Here is a 19,056-nt window from a genome sequence, read left to right on the forward strand (position 1 = left end):
ATAAAAGGCCGGTTAGAATAATGTATTTCCCACAAATCTCTGCCTCTGTTTGTATCTCTGTGACTGCAGGACCAACGTGGATCGAGAAGTCAGCGCTCTCAGGAGGCTGACAATTTTGTTGAAGAAAAAAGTGGAAGAAAAAAATACAACCGTGACGAGTTTGAGAAAGATTTTACTGTGAAAGCTTCCCTAAAAATGCATCAGGTCATTCACACACGGGCAGAGAACATTCAGCTGTGACGAGTGTGGAAAGTCTTTTACGCAGGCTGGACACTTAAAAAGACACCAACTAATCCACAGTGGAGAGAGAGCGTTCAGCTGTGGAGACTGTGGAAAGTCTTTTACCACGTCTGGAAACTTAAAAAATCACAAACTCATCCACACTGGAGAGAGACCGTTCAGCTGTGACGAGTGTGGAAGGTCTTTTACCCACTCTGGAAACTTAAAAAAATCACAAACTCATCCACACTGGAGAGAGACCGTTCAGCTGTAGAGACTGTGGAAAGTCTTTTACCGAGTCTGGAACATTAAAAACACACAAACTCATCCACAGTGGAGAGAGACCGTTCAGCTGTGACGAGTGTGGAAAGTCTTTTATCCACTCTGGAAGCTTAAAATCACACAAACTCATCCACACTGGAGAGAGACCATTCAGCTGTGGAGACTGTGGAAAGTGTTTTACCACGTCTGGAAACTTAAAAGCACACCAACTCCTCCACAGTGGAGAGAGACCATTCAGCTGTGACGAGTGTGGAAAGTCTTTTACGCACATTTCAAACTTAAAAACACACCAACTCATCCACAGTGGAGTTAAAGCGTACACCTGTGATCAGTGTGGCAGAGCTTTTACTCACAGTCACAGCTTACAGAGTCATCTAGTTACCCACTCTGGAATTAAGGCGTACAGCTGTGACATTTGTGGAAAAACTTTCAGCCTGATAGGGAGCCAAAACATTCACCTACGCATTCACACCGGACATGATGTGTACAGCTGTGATCAGTGTGGTAAACAGTTTACCACAAACACAGAGTTACGATGTCACATGTTTACCCACACTGAGGAACGACCTTAACGACCACGTTACCTGAAAGCACACCAACAGATCCACACCAGAAAGACTCTACAAGTGCAGTTACTGTGAGGTATGTATTTATATTTTTATCTTGTCAGCCCGACTGTTTGAAACAACTCTGCTCATCAAAGTGTGTTAGCATGTTAGCAATTCTACTGGCAGCTCTGAATGATTATTCAGACTCTTATCATAGGTTTTTAGGGATAGTGTTTGAGAATTGTGTTATTGTTATTGTAGCATTAAACTAGTATTCCTTTAATGTTTTTACTCTTATCGTTTTTATAGCACATTAAATTGAGCTGAGTGTGATAATGTAAACAGTAAAATGTAATTGGACTTTGGCAGAGATGCTCTTTATTTCAGGTGACGTTCAGGATAAAAATGTTGAAGGACTGACTTACACTGTCTTTGTGTTTTTGTTTAGAAGCAGAGCGACACAGATGGATCAAGTTCTCAACCCTGTCATCGCTGTGGGAAAGACTTTTGTTGTGACCTTTGTGGAAAAACTTGAAGGACTCTGAAAATACATCAACGTAGACACACTGGAGACAAAATGAACTACTGTAAAGAATGCGGGAGAGGCTTCACCATTTCAAAGGACTTCAAACAATATGAACTCCTTCACAGTGGCGTCAAAAAGCATGTCTGCGATCAGTGTGGGTCATCCTTCATCAGTGCACGTCAGCTTGAAAAGCATAAACGAGTCCACACGTGAGAGAAACCTTACAAGTGCAGACACTGTGACAAAACCTTTTCACAATCATGTGATCATGCTAAGCATGAACAAAGACACATGAAAGAGAACTTCATCTGTGAAAGAGTTTGAGTAATCTCAGTTCATACTCCACTCAGAAACGATTCCATGTTACAAATAAACTGTTACGTCTTGATTCCTGCTTTTACGTTAATCTTGTAAACAGTACATTTGCATAACGTCTGAAACCGGCCCAATGAATGAACAATGGGCTGTGAGGTCAATTTCTTCATCATTAATATGCAAATTCTTATGAGCATTGATCAACAACCACTGGTCAATGGCCATGAGTACCATTCGCAGAGTAAATATTTGCATAATGATTATGAAGTTTACTGTTACCAATGTTCAAAAACATTTACTAAGTTATCTTCTCTGTGCAAACATCAGCGTGATGCAGGACTGAAATCATTGCCATCTCTGGATCACAGTGAATCTGCAGAGACGGAAAGATCCTCCTCTGGTTTCAGGGTCAGACTTAAACCCTTGAGATCAGGCTCCACAGAGTTCAGGTGGAGTCTTCTGTAAAGATCTGATGAGGCAGCTATGAATGGAAATGTGCCTCTTACATTTTAAGCTTTCTAAACTGTTCTACTGTAGTGTTTGTGTTGAGTGGTTCGCTTTGTTCCAGCAGTTTGATTAAGAAATCTGTTTCCTGTTATATTTTTATTGAATGCATTGATCCGTATGTTCTGCAGGTTTTTTTCAGCTTGTTTGTGTAATGAAATCCTGCAACAATTAAACCAAAATTTTATTTGTTAAATAAAGAAATGGTTTACTGACAAAGAGTTTGAGCCGTGATGTCATTTTCTGTATATCAGAGCAACACCTGAAGTGACCAGTGTTTAAAGTCAGTCAAATTTTGTGTCAGCGATGCTTCACTACGTTATCTGCTAACTGTTAGGGTGTAGAAGGACGAAACTCCCAGGGTGACCAGTGGCAGGAGCTTCCTGATGCAGAGAGTTGAGTGTGGGGGATATAAAAGAGAAGCTGAGGCATCCCAAGGTTAAAGCTGGCATAACTGAACTCTAATGTTTGATGTGTGTTTTGGCTCTCCTGCGCGCAGTGATTAATAGCTTGAACACAGCAGAGCTTGATATAAAGACCTGGGTGGAAACAAACTTTATGCTGCTGATTATACTTGGCCCTAAAATACCTAGAAATATGGTATCTAACCAGATACTTGCTGTGGATGGCATTACCTTGGCCTCCAGTAACACCTTGGAGTAATGTTTGACCAGGACATTAAACAAATATTTAGGGCTGTGTGATGAACCAAGTTGAAAAAGCAGAAGGAGTCACAAGAATTATTAGAAAAACAAAGTTTTCATTCATTTAACCCAAATATTATATTTACAAAAGTAATTAATGTTAAGCTCATAAAAAATGTCAAAGAAACAAAACTGAACTCAGGCAAAGAACTGCAAACTTAACAAACCAAATGACTGCACAAAGAAATATAACTGACCTAAACAAACATAACTGACCTAAACATGAAATGGCACAGAAGGGTAAATATATTGTCTGATCAGACCACTATGACACACGAGGAGTTTTTCTTTCCAGTCACCTTTCTCACTCACTATGTGTTAACAGACCTCTCTGCATCGAATCATATCTGTTATTAATCTCTGTCTCTCTTCCACAGCATGTCTTTATTCTGTTTTCCTTCGCTCACCCCAACCGGTCGCAGCAGATGGCCCCGCCCCTCCCTGGTTCTGCCGGAGGTTTCTTCCTGTTAAAAGGGAGTTTTTTCTTCGAACTTTCGCCAAAGTGCTTGCTCATAGGGGGTCATATGATTGTTGGGCTTTTCTCTGTATCTATTGTACAATATAAAGCATCTTGAGGCTACTTTTCTTGTGATTTAGCGCCATATAGATGCAATTGAATTGAATTGAATTGGTTCTTTAGTATTTCTAAAGGGTTAAACTGCTTCCTCACATCTGCTTCTTGAATATGAAGGGTTGTAGTGGGAGAAGGTGGTGTGAAATCCTCATAGGTGTGAAGTGAGGAGGTTGCTCCTGTGGGTGAAGTCTTTCATAGCATTAATTGCTTTGTTGTGGGGGGATGGGGTGGCTGTAGCTCAGGAAGTAGAGCAGGTCACCTACTGATTGGAAGGTTGGAGGTTTGATCTCAGGCTCCTCCAGTCTGCATGCCAAGTATCCTTGGGCAAGATACTAAGCCCAAGTTGCTCTCCGATGCATCCATCGGAGTATGAATGTGTGTGAGTGGAGTTAGAAAACACTCAGTATAGAGGTATTGCTTGTGAGAATGGGTGTGACTGGGTGAATGTGGTGTGTTGTATAGAGCGCTTTGAGTACTCCGGGAGAGTAGAAAAGCGCTATATAAGAATCAGTCCATTCACCATGAGTGACCAAAGTGTCTCTATTGTTGGGGAATTCTCTATTGAGTTGTGAAAGCTGCTTGATGTCTCATCAAACCGGCAGTAAAAGTCGTTGAGGGCTGTCAAGAGATTTATTCTAAAACACTTCTTCAGTTGAGAATCAGAGAGGAGAAACACACTGCAGTTAGTTACTTGCAAGCAAGGGCAGCCACAGAGCTCGCACAGAGGTGCGGGCTCTGAGACTCGCCCCGTGCCATTGCCCTGTTCTTTATTTATACATCAGTGGGTGTTTGTTCTTTACATTGGAATGTGGATGTTTAGGTGTGTGTGTGTCCATAACCGACTTCCTAACCTGCTGGCCTTGAAGTCCAGCAGTTCATCTAAACAAAATGCACTTAGAGTAAAACAGACATAGATACGTTTATCCTGCCATAAAACAATAAAAGAAGGTACGACCTCTCCCATGCTCCCAGGATGTGGGTGTGAAAACCAGAACACTCTGGAATCACACAAGCTTCCTAGGATGAGACATTCTTTCAGGATACTATCAACTACATACTTCTAAACACAAATGATTACATGCAGCATTCTACCATGAGTAAACCTATATAATTAAAAGGCAATACTGACATTGTATTTGACATTCTATTAACATTCCCTCCTGTTGTCAGTTTAACTTTTAAATGAGCTATCAGTATGTAACATCTTGTTATACATTTTCTGTCACATCCTCATTAATCACACAAAATCTTCACGTTGCAACAGGTCGGAGTCTTCATCATCATTCGTCATGACTATGTATTCAGTAACAGTGGAAAATATTATACGGTTAATCATGAGTTTTAGGCATGGCAGGATACATGTTACAAAGACACAAAATAAAAGTAAAAATATTCCAAATTCAATAAGTAGTCTTTTTAGCAACTGGCTTCAACCTTAAGTATTGTTGAAGGTCATAGATGTTCTCACATATTCTTTTGCTGAAGTTTCAAAATTTACAGTATAAAATTGTTGATGTATTGTAGAGATCATCTTCCCTCCTGTTGAGACATGACTTAAACCATGGCTCACTAGAGCGGCTGTTTTGTGTAATGATTTGGGAAGAATGGGAATTCCTGCTATTTCATATGTCATCAGTGTCTAATAATGCTCCGTGTTTTATCCATTGCGTTTGTTCTTGTGATCGTGCTGCTTTTGTTCATCCTGCAGTGTAGACAGTGGGATAGTGTGATTTTCACAAGTCGTTAGTAAGACTGTGGTTGCTATGGCTGCTGCTTTTGCAGCTTTATCAGCAAAATTGTTTCCCTTTGTAACTTCAGAGTCATCCTTCTGATGTGTGGTCCGCCACATATTTCTGCAGAACAGTTAAGTTCTGCAGTGCCTCATAGATGTCTCTTCCAGTTGTTCCCATCACTGTCCATAGGATCAGAGTCCAAATGTATGTAGAATAGACATTCAAACATACCAGTTGAGTTTGTTGTTTGTCAACGTGGGTCTCAGCTATCGTAAAAGCTGCAGACCTCTTCAGCACTCTAGTTTTATGGCCTCTGCCAACCCCCATCACCTCACTTCAGGCCTCCTTGTCCTGTGGGGGATATTTATGACTCCTCCATTGTCCATTCTCTCTGCAGGAAAAAATCCTCTATGGAAAGGATGCTGGATCCAGTTATCTTACTGCTGTTATGATCCCAGCAGTCTTCAGTGTGCCATCGTATGCACAGTATAGTGACACAGCATTAGGTGATGTTCATAGGAAACTGCTGTCATCACCACCATCGCTTCTGGTTCCTGTGCTTTTCACAGAATCATGATGCCATCCTTGGACTCCGCCTGCGCTGTCAATTGGAGCTTGGCACGCTCCCCTCATCCTTCAGGTGCCCGTCTGTCGTCCACAATCTCCTCTGTTGGTCTCTGGAAAGCCCCCTTGGCACAGCTCTCATTCCAACGCAGCTTCGTGGTCCTTGCTGTGGCTCCAAAGTCTGATCTCATGATGGGCCCCAAACCGCTCGACCTTTGACCTCTACCACTGCTTTGGCTGTCAGCTATGCCTGGAATGGGTTGCTTCTCACTGGGCCTCAGAAAATTCCTTTCAGCAATACTTTAACTGCTGCACCTGTATTTCCTTGCTAGAAGGAAAAACCTATTTGGAAAGCATGTCAATCATCATCAAACCACATTCTTTAGTTCAGTGAGCTTCATTTATGGACCATCAAAGCCTCATCTAAACATAGATGCACCACTTGCATAGGTTTAATACCTGTAAATGAACCGTTAATCACACAAATCACTGCAAAAATCATAAAAACATAGTTTAGAAAACATAAAAAAAAAGATAGTTTCATGTAACTCTGTAATTCTGAACCCCTCCTCTTGACGCATGGACACTCCCATGAGTCCACTCATCAAACCTAGATTCCTGTCTGAAAGAAAAAAAAGTGTAGCTAGATCATGTCCCAGGCAAAATCAGGGTGTCTCCCCCTCTGGAGCAGCACCACCCCGGACCTATAATCCTGCAATAAAAGATGTTAGTGTGTTTTGCATATTAGGTTTGCTTAAAACCCTGCTCCGCCAGGAGCCTGCATACACACCATCATGGCCTGGAAAACAGGATCTAGAAGTAAAATCAACCTTCACACTTATAAACAATTGTATACTACGAGTAAGAAAGCATTCAGCATCAACAGGACAAGTATCATGTGCAGGTTTTCTCAAATCAGTAAACTGCAATTATTGGCATAATTTGCCTCAGACATGGATCATCCCACGTACTCAGTTAACATTAATGTAATCGGTGACTTCCCTTAAGCAAAGTCACTCCACTTAGCTATCACTAGGAGCTCAGTAGTGGCCAGCTAATGAGCCCCATATTAAACTACTCCATAAACACTGCATCTCCCATTTGCTTTCTCACGTTACTTGTCCGTCTCTGCTGAATCCTCTACATGCACACTTAGAAAAACAAACATTAGCAACACACATGGATAATCCTGGAGGTCAGGCACAAATTGACAGGGTCCAGAGGTGCTGTAAAAAGATCATAAAGTTCTCACATGTTATTCACATCGTCAAAGTAACCTTTAACATTTTCCCAACAACACAGTGTAACAGCATAATCAACATATAGCCTGTAGGTTCCCTTCACTCATAAACCCAGTAATCCTGTAATAGAAAAAACATCAACCATTAGTGTGCCCTACTGTAACTCACATAATCAAACACATGATTAACTCTCTGCTGTAGAAAAGAAATGTTAACGCTGCGCACAAGCCAATAAATAACACACCCCTGATAGATTCTCAAACACAGAAAATGGCATTTAAAAGGTTAGATTGTCACACAACCTCGAATGTTGCTGTCATCTTCCTGCGCCTTGTAAGAAGAAACACACATAGATTTATCTGCACCTTTGTCAGGTGGGGGTTAACTTTGCACAGTCGTGTTACATCAGTAAAATCGTGTCAGCTTTTGTCAGCTGTTGTCAATCAGTCAGTTTTATTTCTCTTACTCATTTGTCATTCACTCATTCATGCATTCATTCATTCTTTGCTAAAAGTGGAACCCATCGACGCATTCAGTTTCCACACTCAGCAAAATGACGTCATTTTAAAAAGAAAAAGAAGAAAATTTCAAAAGAAGAATTTAGAATTTATCTTGCTGTATCCTTTTTGACAGGGACTTTCATTTTAATTATCCCAGATAAGTGACTTTCTCCTGAGCCCATTTTAATTTTTTGGAGAAAGTCAACGGTTTGCAACGGTTTCCTCGACATGTCGTATAGCGCTTTTGTTCCAATCGTGCAGATCTGCTCAAACAGAGATTATCAAACAAAACTTTCAGTGCACTGTGAAAGTATCAAAATAAAAAGGCCTCGTTAAGTCATGACACACACTCCTTATCTCAGGAGGGTAAATCCACAAAAATTAAACTGCTGTCGTGCAACCATAGAGAGTTAACTGTCAGCATTGGATAAATTCAGCATTTGATAACAAGTCTCTGTTAAATTGACACTATTTTAACACTGATGCGAGATAACAAGCTGATTTTCATTGCATGTGTGTTTGTGTTATTAGGCAGGTTTAATCAATGTGTCTGGAGCTGCATCTCCAGCAGGGCATGTTCTTAAAGCTGCCTTTCCTACACACTTCTCTGCTATTAATTGATCATTTTTAACTAACGTGCTATGAGTCCACTGATCTTTTCATCACACGAAGTGACTTGGACAAGATGATAAAAAGACTCACATGCTCAAGATGCTGCCTAATCTTCATGAGCTGTCTTTTGTTTGTGTTAGTAGGGTTAATGCATGTTCCGCTTGTGTGTGTGATTTTGTATATGTTTCTTTTTGCAGTGGTTCAGATTCCTTCACAATTTTCAACTTTAGCAGTCAGTATTTTTTTCCCCAGGTTTGCTAACCCAAAGTTTGATTTCCCACATTAAACAACAGCATTCCTCTGTGTTCTCACCTACTGCTCTCACTCTGTTGTCCTCTCCCACTTCAACAGTCCAATAGCCGGCAGTTCTTCTTCCAGCTTTGTCCTGTATTCTTCACTGTCTCTTTTTGCCATTTTCTCCAAAGGTGGCAAATGTCAACTTCCAACAGTCTCCTCAGTTCACCTCAAACGTTCTTTTCACAAGCACAGTGAATTTGCAGCTAGTTGGAAACACAGTGCCATTCATCCAGTCAGGATGATGGGTTTGTTTTTCCTCTCCAATGCTGTTTGTCCACACTGCTGCTGCTTGCTGGGACTCTTTGCTCAGGACTCTGCTGTCTCTTTATCTGCCATGTTATTGCTCTTTGGAGCTGCATTCCTCGTCTTCAGGGAGGAGTGAGAGCTCGCTTGTGAGGTTGAGGGACACATGGAGCTGTAAATAAGTTAGCCAGAAACTTGGCCTGATTGTTTTCAATGATGTTAAACTATAACTTTCTTCCGACTGCTGCATGTGGAAAACTGATCCAGGTCTGCTATTCACCTGAAAGTGACAAACTAAGGAATTTTATTATTATCGTCACTGCTTAACACCGACACACAGAATACCTCTCAAACCTAAGCCTAATTCGGTTCCTTTCGGCGAACCTTAACCTATTTTACGCATTTCATTAAATCTCTGCGGCTGTCTTATATATGAAAATAGTGTTTCTCACCCTCAGATGACTCACTGGTGGTTCAGATTGTCAGACTGAATCCCACCGCTGTGGAACAGACCGGCCCGGACTCAAACGTTCCGGGTCCTCCTTGTCTAAGAGGGCTGTGCACAGTCTTCGGTGCTGGCTCCACGGCGTCAGGAAACAGTGTGCCAGATCCTGGGACAGAGTCACAGATAACAGTTCTGATGTTTCTGCTCCGGCTACGAAGGACCAAAACAAATGTCAAGAGATTTATTCTAAAACACTTCTTCAGTTAAGAATCAGAGAGGAGAAACACAGTTTTACTTGCATACAAGGGCAGCACTGAGCATCCACAGTGAGAGTGATGGCTCTGTGACATGCGCTCTGAAACTGCCCTGGCCTTTATTTATACATCAGTGGGTGTTTGTTCCTTACATGTTTAGGTGTGTGTATGTGTGTGCGTATGTTTCCATAAAATGACTTCCTAACCCTGCTGGCCTGGAAGTCCAGCAGTTCATCTAAACAAAATGCACTTAGAGTAAAACAGACATAGATAGTTTATCCTATCATAAGTAAACCATAAGTAAACCTATTTACTAATTAAAAGATAATACTGACATTATATTTGACATTCTATTAACAACAACTTTTCAGAAAAAGGGTATTGCTCTTAGTGTTATTGCACATGTGTGTGTTTTGATCAGTTGAAGTCTTTGTTGTGGAGGAAAGACCTGCGAAATCTCTCCGTCCCACACCATGGGTACTGCAGCCACTGAAGGAGCTGCTCAGTGCTGTCAGAGTCTCCTGCATGGGGTGGGAGATGTTGTCCTGCAGGGATGACAGCTTAGCCACCATTCTCCTGTCACTCACCACCTCCACTGGGTCCAGAGGGCATCCTAGAACAGAGCTGGCCCTTCGGATCAGCCTGTTCAGTCTCTTGCTGTCCCCTTCCTGGCCCTGAGCTCAGAGAGCTTCGCATGAAAAAGCTCCTCAAGCAGATCATGTCAGAGGTTTGTCATCAACAGGAGGAACTGTTAATATCATAGAATGAAGGATGCTTGTCAGCTAGATGAAGAAGGTTATTTAATGGCAAACGTTCACACTGAAGTCAAATTGTTGTTGTGTTGAACAGATTCATGTACTGATTGTCTCCAGAATGTTAGAAGAGCTTCAATGAATCATTAGAAACAACTTACAGCTGCACAGTTGTGTCAAACCAATCTTTGTGTCATTGTGGGATTTTTGTGTTTCTACATGTGACACACATCTAAAACATGCACACAATTTGAACACAAAAGAGGGACTCAATTGTGACTCAATTTCCTTGTAGTCCTGTGTCTATATATATGTACCATTAGATGTTATTGGAATGATTGTCAGCTTTGATAGTTTCATGTATGTTTAGCTGGACGGCTGTTTGATCCTCCACATGTTTAAAGGTGTCCAGTCCTGAGACACTGGGGGTGGAAACAGCTGTGATGTCATTGGACTGTCACAAAGACAGAAGTGCATGAAGTGAGCAGCCAAGGAGCCGCTGATGTTTTGGATTCAACAGCATTTGAAAGGTTGACACAGACACATTTCCACATTTCCACATAGAAAGCTGAATTTGTCATATGCCAGAGTGAACTCACTGTTCAGTGTTTTTCAGGAAGCTTCTTAACTGCCTCTGCTGCCAAACAAGCAGCTGATGTCCTTGAGAAGAAGCTGAAGAAGTCTTCAACAACAAATACAGGAAGTGGACTTTCAAATACTAGATTCACTTTAGACTCACACAAGAAAGGACTCAACTAGCTGTGTTTGATTGACTCCTTTGACTATATGAAAGCTCAGTGTGTGTCTGTACACAGACTGTTGCGTTGTACTATTATTCAGTTGTCTGCTGAATGTTTTCAAATGTCTGCATCTCAGTGTAGATGAGGCTGGGGGTCATGGGAGGCCACCATAGCAGTCTCTTCAACATCATGACATATCATAAATGCTACTGGACTGTCTGATGGGCTGACAGTGAAAAAGTCATCGGCCTCTGGAAGGAAACAGAAGACATTTCAGAGGCTGCAGGCAGATTTCTTTGATTTGGGGCCTTTTTCAGCTTTATTGGACAGAGCAGTGAATATAAGTGTCAGCAAAGCAGAGGGAGAGAGAAAGGGGACGTGGTCAGAATCAAAGCCAGGCCAGCTGCTCTCCACCTCGTGACACATGGTCACCTGCTCATCCTAGTGAGCTCCACCAGCAGCCCTTTCACACAGTTTACACTGTCAAACACTGTGTGTGGACCTCAGCTAACAACAGGCTACATTTAAGTCTGGACTACATGCTTTTATATTGAGGCAGATTTTTCACTGTTTTTATTCCATCAGCAGCTCAACATCATGAGCAGCTTTGACATAAAGAAATCAAACTCAAGCTGACTTTAAACTGGATCTACTTTTAATACAGGGGCTCAAACACAACTAACATCTTTATTATATATCAGGACAGAAAGTCATTTCATCTCAAATGGAAAACAGCTTTATTTGGAATAATCAGCACTATCAACTGGTTTGGGATCTCCACCAGTTTCATGTCTTTACAGCTTCTCCAACAAAGTTCCTGTAAAATCAGCATCTTTATTGGTTTGATAGTGATTGATTATTCAGTCCCAATCTGCTGTCATCTAAAGAACAAAATGATGTTTCTATGAGTCAAAAAGCTCCAGATGTTGTTCACAAAGAAAACAAAGATTAGGAACTTAAACACAAAGCAAGCTGCTCTTTTTGAAATGGCAGAGGTACAGTGGTGTCTAACAGCACACTGTGGAAGGCAAACATGTTATTGTTGGATGAAACTTCATGAATCCTCTGTAGATTTGAGCTTTTGGAGCCTTTCTTTTCTCTTCAGGTGTACAGAGGCTGAGGAGGCAGGTGAAGCAGGTGGAGCTGTTGTAATGCTGGCAGAGGGTGTGTCTTAGTAACTCTGTGAGGTAGAACTGGATCCAACATTGTGGATGTGTTGATGTTGGAGCCATTAAGATTCTCTGCACACTGTAGGATTTCCCGTTGATTCACTGCGGGGGCATTTTGGAGTCTGTCAATGACTCTTCATATTTGTGTTTGACACCAGTTTATAGAAACAGAGAAATGTCTCATGCTTTTGTTCGGCCTCCGCAAATATACACATTTGTTCATTGGTTGGACTTTTTGTAAGGAGACACATTGAAAACCATGTAAATAAGATCTTGCTGTTTCCTGTAGATCCGACACAGAGAGTGGACTTCAGACAGAAAGATTTTAGAGGCCGTGTGTGGCAACAGGAAGTTTCTGTAAGTTTGCTGATCTTACATGTGGAAAACAACACTTGATGTTTGTGAAGTTCTACAATGACCATTGTTCTGACAGCATTTTGAGTGGGAACAGTTCAAACTGAGAGTAGTGGGAGTTATTTACTGATTGACACAAGCTGAATGTTTCTGTGCACGATGAAAATCAGCAGCAGCAGCTCAGCTGATCAATGAATTGACATCTATCAGTCATTTCATGAGATGAAGTCATCAGCAGACATTTGTTCTAACTGTGTGATAAATGTCAGAACGTCAGGGCTCTGCTTTAGTCACTACTTGACAAGATGATCATTGGCTCATTGTTGAATCCAGTGGCCCAGTCTGACCTCTGACCCTTTGCTGCAGGTCTTCTGTTATCTCCACTTTCATGTCTGATCTTCTGCTTTATCGTCCAAAATAATAATATAATAATAATAAACTTTATTTATAAAGCACACTTAAAAACCAAGGGTATGCCAAGGTGCTTAACAAGTAACATTGGGAATAGAAGGAAGATAATAGAAATAGGACCAAGGCAAGTACTAAGTATGCAAGCAGGTAGCTGTCACTGATACATAAGAAAGCAACAGGTACAGAGCAAACAAGAAATTAAATGAGCATAAAAGTGCATAATATAAAGTCATACAAGAAATATTAACTAGAGGGAAAGGCAAGATTGAATAGGTGGGTTTTTAGTCGTGATTTGAACAGTGCAATGGAATCAGATGCGCGGAGGTCGAGAGGAAGGGTATTCCACAGTACTGGGGCAGCCAGAGCAAACGCACGGTCACCCCGGGACTCAACCGAGATCTGGGTTGGGTCCGAAGTTGTTGAGTGGCAGATCTAAGTGTTCTAGCAGGAGTATGTGGTTTGAGAAGTTCACTAAGATAACTTGGCGCCAATTTATTAATAGTTTTGAATGTAAGGAGTAGTATTTTAAATTGAATATGGTACCTTATGGGCAGCCAATGCAAGCTAGCTAGAACAGGAGTAATAGGGCAGAATTTCCTGGTACCAGTCAAGAGGCGGGCTGCTGCATTTTGGACTGTTTGCAGTCTAAGAAGAAGAGAAGAGGGAAGACCGTAGTACAAGGAGTTACAATAATCCAGCCTGGAGGTCACAAAAGCATGGATAAGCTTCTCCAGGTCCTCATGTGGAACATAATGCCTAGCCTTAGAAATAAGGCGCAGTTGGTGGAAGCTAGATCTCACTACAGCAGATACTTGCTTATCGAGTTTGAGCGAGCTATCCCAAGTTACTGACATAGTCACAAGAAAAGTTAGCAAAGGAACCCAGGGCAGTACAGAGTCGGGCACGAGGGATTTTACTATTGAACACCACAATCTCAGTCTTCTTATCATTTAACACAAGAGAATTACTCAGGAACCATTCTTTGACCTTCCGCATGCATTCTTGAAAGTAGTGTAGTGTTTTTCAAGGATTGCGCCTAGGGGAAGCAAATACAAGAAAAAAGAATAGGGCCTAAAACTGATCCTTGAGGAACACCACAACAGACCGGAGCGGAGGAAGAGGAGAAGGTGCCTAAGTTAACTGAAAAGGATCTATCAGCGAGGTATGATTTAAACCAGTCGCGGGCAGTGCCTCTAATACCCACAGTGTGCTCAAGTCTTAGTAATAAAATGTTATGGTCCACCATATCAAAGGCCGAAGAGAGGTTGAGTAAAACTAGGACCATAGAGCGTCCAGTATCAGTGGTTACAAGAATATCATTAAGAACTCTAAGCAACGCCGTTTCAGTGCTATGCAATGGTTTAAAGGCAGATTGAAATTTCTCAGCGATATGGTTCGTGTCCAAGTACACCTGGAGTTGGGAGAGAACTAGTCTCTCCAGGATCTTGGACAAAAACGAAAGCTTAGAGATCGGTCTGTAGTTTGAAAGGTCATAACAGTCAAAATTTATTTTTTTAAGAATCGGGTAGACTACAGCATGCTTAAAAGCCAAAGGAACACAGCCTGAGAGCAAGGAAAAGTTCATAAGAAATAGGATACTAGGTCCGATTACATCAAAACAGTCCTTAGCTATGCGAGATGGAAGAATGTCAAGCACAGTATTGGTGTTATTAATTTGAGCAACTAGCCGCTTAAGAGACAAAAGTGACACAGGCTCAAACTGGTGGAATGTTGAAATGCACTCGGGGATGATGAGGGGATATAAAATAGGACGAAGAGAGGACTTAAGAAATGTGATCTTATCTAAAAAATGAATTTGAAATCGCTCACAGAGAGCCTGAGAATAATTTAAAGACATATCCGGGGAAAGGTTAACCACAGAGTTAAAAATTTTAAATAAGGTACGGGGGTTATGGTCATTGGCCAGGATGATTTTAGACAAGAAGGACGTTTTGGCCGTTTTAGCAGCACTTTGGAATTTTAAGCGGCTAGTCCGTAGCATGTCGAGAGAAACCTGAAGTTTATCTTTTTTCCACCTTCTCTCAGCGCGCCGACACACACGACGTAAAGCCCGCGTAGTGTCATTAAGCCAACACTGAGAGTAGGTTCTAGGGCGCTTCATTTTAATGGGGGCAACAGTATCAAGAATTGAAGAAAATAGCAATAACAAGGTATTAGCACAGTCATCAACCGAGTGAAGAGAACAACAGTCGAGAGTGACAGATGCAGAATCCAAAAAAGACGTAGAGAAGTTTGACACCGCTTCCGCATTAATTACACGTAGCGGGCGAAGGGGAGCCGCAGGATGTGAGAAACATCTGAATCATCTGAATCATTTCCAACACTTCAGCAGATCTTTAGTTTGCGCAGTGCAGGACAAAATAACACATATTGTACTATACTGCCCACTTCCTGATCTTATTGGATCTGTGTGTGAGGTTGGTGGAAACACATGTTAACTGAGTGAATCGCTGCCATTAGGAACTAGTTTTTGATATCATAACCTAGAAATCGTACAGGACCATTTCTGCAAGTGAAAAGTCGTAATTGGAGGAAAATGATTGTGCAGTTTGTGCGACTGTAGTTTGTAAATGAAGAATTGTCCCAACTACATGTGCTGCTGACCTTTGACCTTTTCTCTAGGTGCACAGAGCCCAGAGGAGTCTGTGGAAACATCCAGAACTGAGGCAGTGCTACAGATGGGAAGTCTTCAAATAAAGTGGTGTATTATCCATGTTTTATATGCATCACATCCAATATCCTGATCTAACAAGCCCCCTTTTTGTGGATTTTAGAGCCTCTTACTTTTGCTGCATCTGCGTCTCATTTCAACTACAACAGCAAGAAGTGGATGAAGAAATGGGGCGAGTGGGGTCAGTGTAGTGTATGTCAGCTGTGCTCACACATGTGTATTCATTGGCAGCATTAAGGTGCACTTTAGTCTTCATAATAATAAAGTATTGTGACTTTATTATCGTGAATCCTCACAGTCATGTTGCAGCTCTGCTTTGCTTTAAGAAAATGTTCTACCAGGATGTTACTTTCCTAAACGTGTTCTCCAAATGTTCCCAAAGACTTTGTTCTAAGTAGTTCTACATGATGAAACATTCACACTAAGTTTAAGAAGGACACACAAACACCATCTGTCCTTTCATCATGTGTACAAACGTGTTCAGATGTCAAATGTACCGTGAATGGATGCAAATGTGGATCGTTCCAATAAAATGAGACAGTTTTGTAAGTGGATCACAGTTTGAAGTTCATTGAAACCTATAAGAACATGTTATTCAAACCAACTTTATCCAACAGGAAGAAGCATCAGGGGAACAGGAAACATTCAAACATGTTTACTGTAAGAACTGCACAAAGGAAGGAAAACACAATCCTACACACGAACACTTTAAAATGGACATTTAGCTTGTCAAACATCAGGGAGTGCTGCAATAACAACACTGTGACCATTCTGATCAGACTGAAAGATTTATAGAGATTTATCCATGTGCTGGAAAAGGATTTGATATCAACATATATGCAGATTAGTAGGAGCATTTTCTTCATATTGATTTAGAGTTCAGTACTAGGAATATGTATAATTAACATCTGTGTACATGACGAGTTATGAAAATTCAAAGTCAGCTTTCAAACGTCAGAATTGGTGTCTCTATCTGTGACTGTCCCAGAGGAACCTACCTGAGGGATTATTAAAGATCTGTCTATCTAGAAAGACTTGCATTGATTCACAGTCTACAATTCTTTCTAATCTGTTAACATCTTCCTCCAAATCCTGTTTCTGCTGCATCAGAAGGGCTCAAACCACCTGCTGTTAACTACTGGACCATAAATTCTACTTTATGATCATCTTCAAAGATAAAAACGTGACTTTATTTGTGAACTCTGTGAAATGCGTCTGATGTTTAGTTTGAAACAATCCTGTGTCAGCTGCGGCCACATCATTGCCACGCATACAAATGGGTGCGTTCCTGTTTGGACCTGCTCGCTGTCAATGTGCTTCATTCCATTTCAGACTGCCGGTGGTCGGCTGGAGTCTAAACTCAACATGGCTGCCTGTGTTAGAAGAGCCTCTGATTTGAAACTATGCAGCTACCAGCCCAGTATATGTAGCCCACAGTAGATGGAGTTATCAAGCTGCACTGACAAACATCAGGACTCATGTGATCCCTACATGTGGACCTTTCACAGATGGATCCAAGTGCAGATTCAACTCTGCATTACATTTGACTTCAGCTGTTACACACTTTCATTTTCTAGCTGTGTCACGTCCTGCTTTTTGGATCAGATAGTTTATCCATGTCCACAAATGTTTGGGTGCATATTTTTATCATCTATATTAAAAGGCTGATATGCAAGTTTGCATGAATCACCAACATAGTTGTATTTGTTTCTAGTATAGTTATAAATAAGGTGATCAAATATCTGCTCACTGATTAGATCCAGTATCTATTACAGATGAACTGGATACCACAGCATGTTGTTAATCCATCATATCAAACTAAACAGTGTTGCTGGTGTAAATATCCTCCAATAAAGTCAGATGGGCTGAGGGCTTCTGTTGCCAGGTAACGATGATGTCACACTGGATCTTCTCATCTTTAGCATCATAGCGGTTGGAGTCTGATGTTGGCTCATGTGTTGTCATACACCAACATGACGTTCTACTAGTCAATGCCTCACCTTAACCCACTGATGCTGATCACACAGACCCACTAATAGAACTGTTTTATCAGGGTTTTATGCAGCGTCACCAGTAATGTCACATTTAATCAGACCACATTTACATTACAAGCCCACTACAACCACTATCAACATTTTAAATTACATTATTATTGATTTAAAGTACCACTATTTTAACCTGACTCATTTTTTCCACTTTAACATTCCTCAAATCAAACAAGATATTTGACCCTCAAAAAATGTGCCAACAAATAATTTTGCAAAAAAATGTTTATTTTTCAACTTTTAAAAGTGAAATCAAACAAGTGTATTTAACAGTGAAAACCAGAGTGGAAGCTGCTCATATCTAGTCCAACCCAGGCTAAAAGTAAGTTGAGTAGACCAGCATCATCAAAGTGTCGGCTCTATGAACTCGGTGCAAGATCGCCATCTGCAGGACAAAACTAGTTTTTCTCACCATCTGCAGGTTAATGATTGATCTAAAGACAGCTGACCTTTGAGCAGTTTGCCTTTAATTCTCTAAATGAACACCACTGGACTTTATCATAAATGAATGAAATATCACTCAGATCCAGCATAAAGTGACACGTGGAAGACTGGGTTTGTTTGTTAATACTTAAAACATGGTTATGAAATGGAGACAGCAGAAGTCCAAATGTTGCTCTTGGATACAGAGAGAACAGAAATGATGGTGGAATCATTTAGTTCCCACTCAGAAATATGAACGTCAGGTTAATCAGACGATGGACTGAAGATGAATCAGAAACTATTTATATATAGAAACACTCTGTTTATCCTTCTTAATCATTCACTCAAAAAAGAGAAACTGGATGCTTATTACATTTACAAGAGTCTAACGTGTTTGGAAAAAAAGTGTTTCTAACATGAACATAATGAAATCATATACGATCTGCATGAAATTTAACAACTTAACACTTCTCAGTTCTTGTTGAGTTGATGTGATACAATCTAGTAAGAGTGGTTCGCTGCAGATGACTCGCAATATCTCAGGAAGAGGCATAAAATCTAAGATGTGGTGGACCTCACAGTCATTTTGAAAAGGTAAGAATGAATCTGTGTTCTTTCATCTACATGGAAATATAGAACCAAAAACCAAACCAATACAACCAAATCACTCCCAGTTTAGCACTACAGTTATTTCCAACATTTGAAACATGGTGTAGCTGAGTCAAAACACCCCAAGCCAACTGAATGTGCTGAGAGGGAAAAGACAATGATTAATGATTTATCTAAATTCATATGATGGTGCAGCAGCTGAGCTTTGCGGGCTGCAGTTTAAGACTCTTTTATGGTTTAGTGTTTAATGTATAAACTATTTATGGCTGCAGAGACGCCACAGTCGGGCTATCTACTGTT

At 40.9% G+C, this 19,056-nt stretch overlaps 1 protein-coding gene and 1 pseudogene across 1 annotated transcript in view; one reads left to right on the plus strand and one right to left on the minus strand.

The window, feature by feature from the left end:
• LOC134620724 (oocyte zinc finger protein XlCOF6-like) overlaps nt 1–19,056 on the plus strand; it is a 95,285-nt gene that overhangs the window by 27,846 nt on the left and 48,383 nt on the right. The window lies entirely within an intron of this gene.
• Nucleotides 13,231–13,841, minus strand: LOC135932485 (uncharacterized; annotated as a pseudogene).

The sequence above is a fragment of the Pelmatolapia mariae genome, linkage group LG3_W, assembly GCF_036321145.2.
Source record: "Pelmatolapia mariae isolate MD_Pm_ZW linkage group LG3_W, Pm_UMD_F_2, whole genome shotgun sequence".
NCBI classification, from domain to species: Eukaryota; Metazoa; Chordata; class Actinopteri; order Cichliformes; family Cichlidae; genus Pelmatolapia; species Pelmatolapia mariae.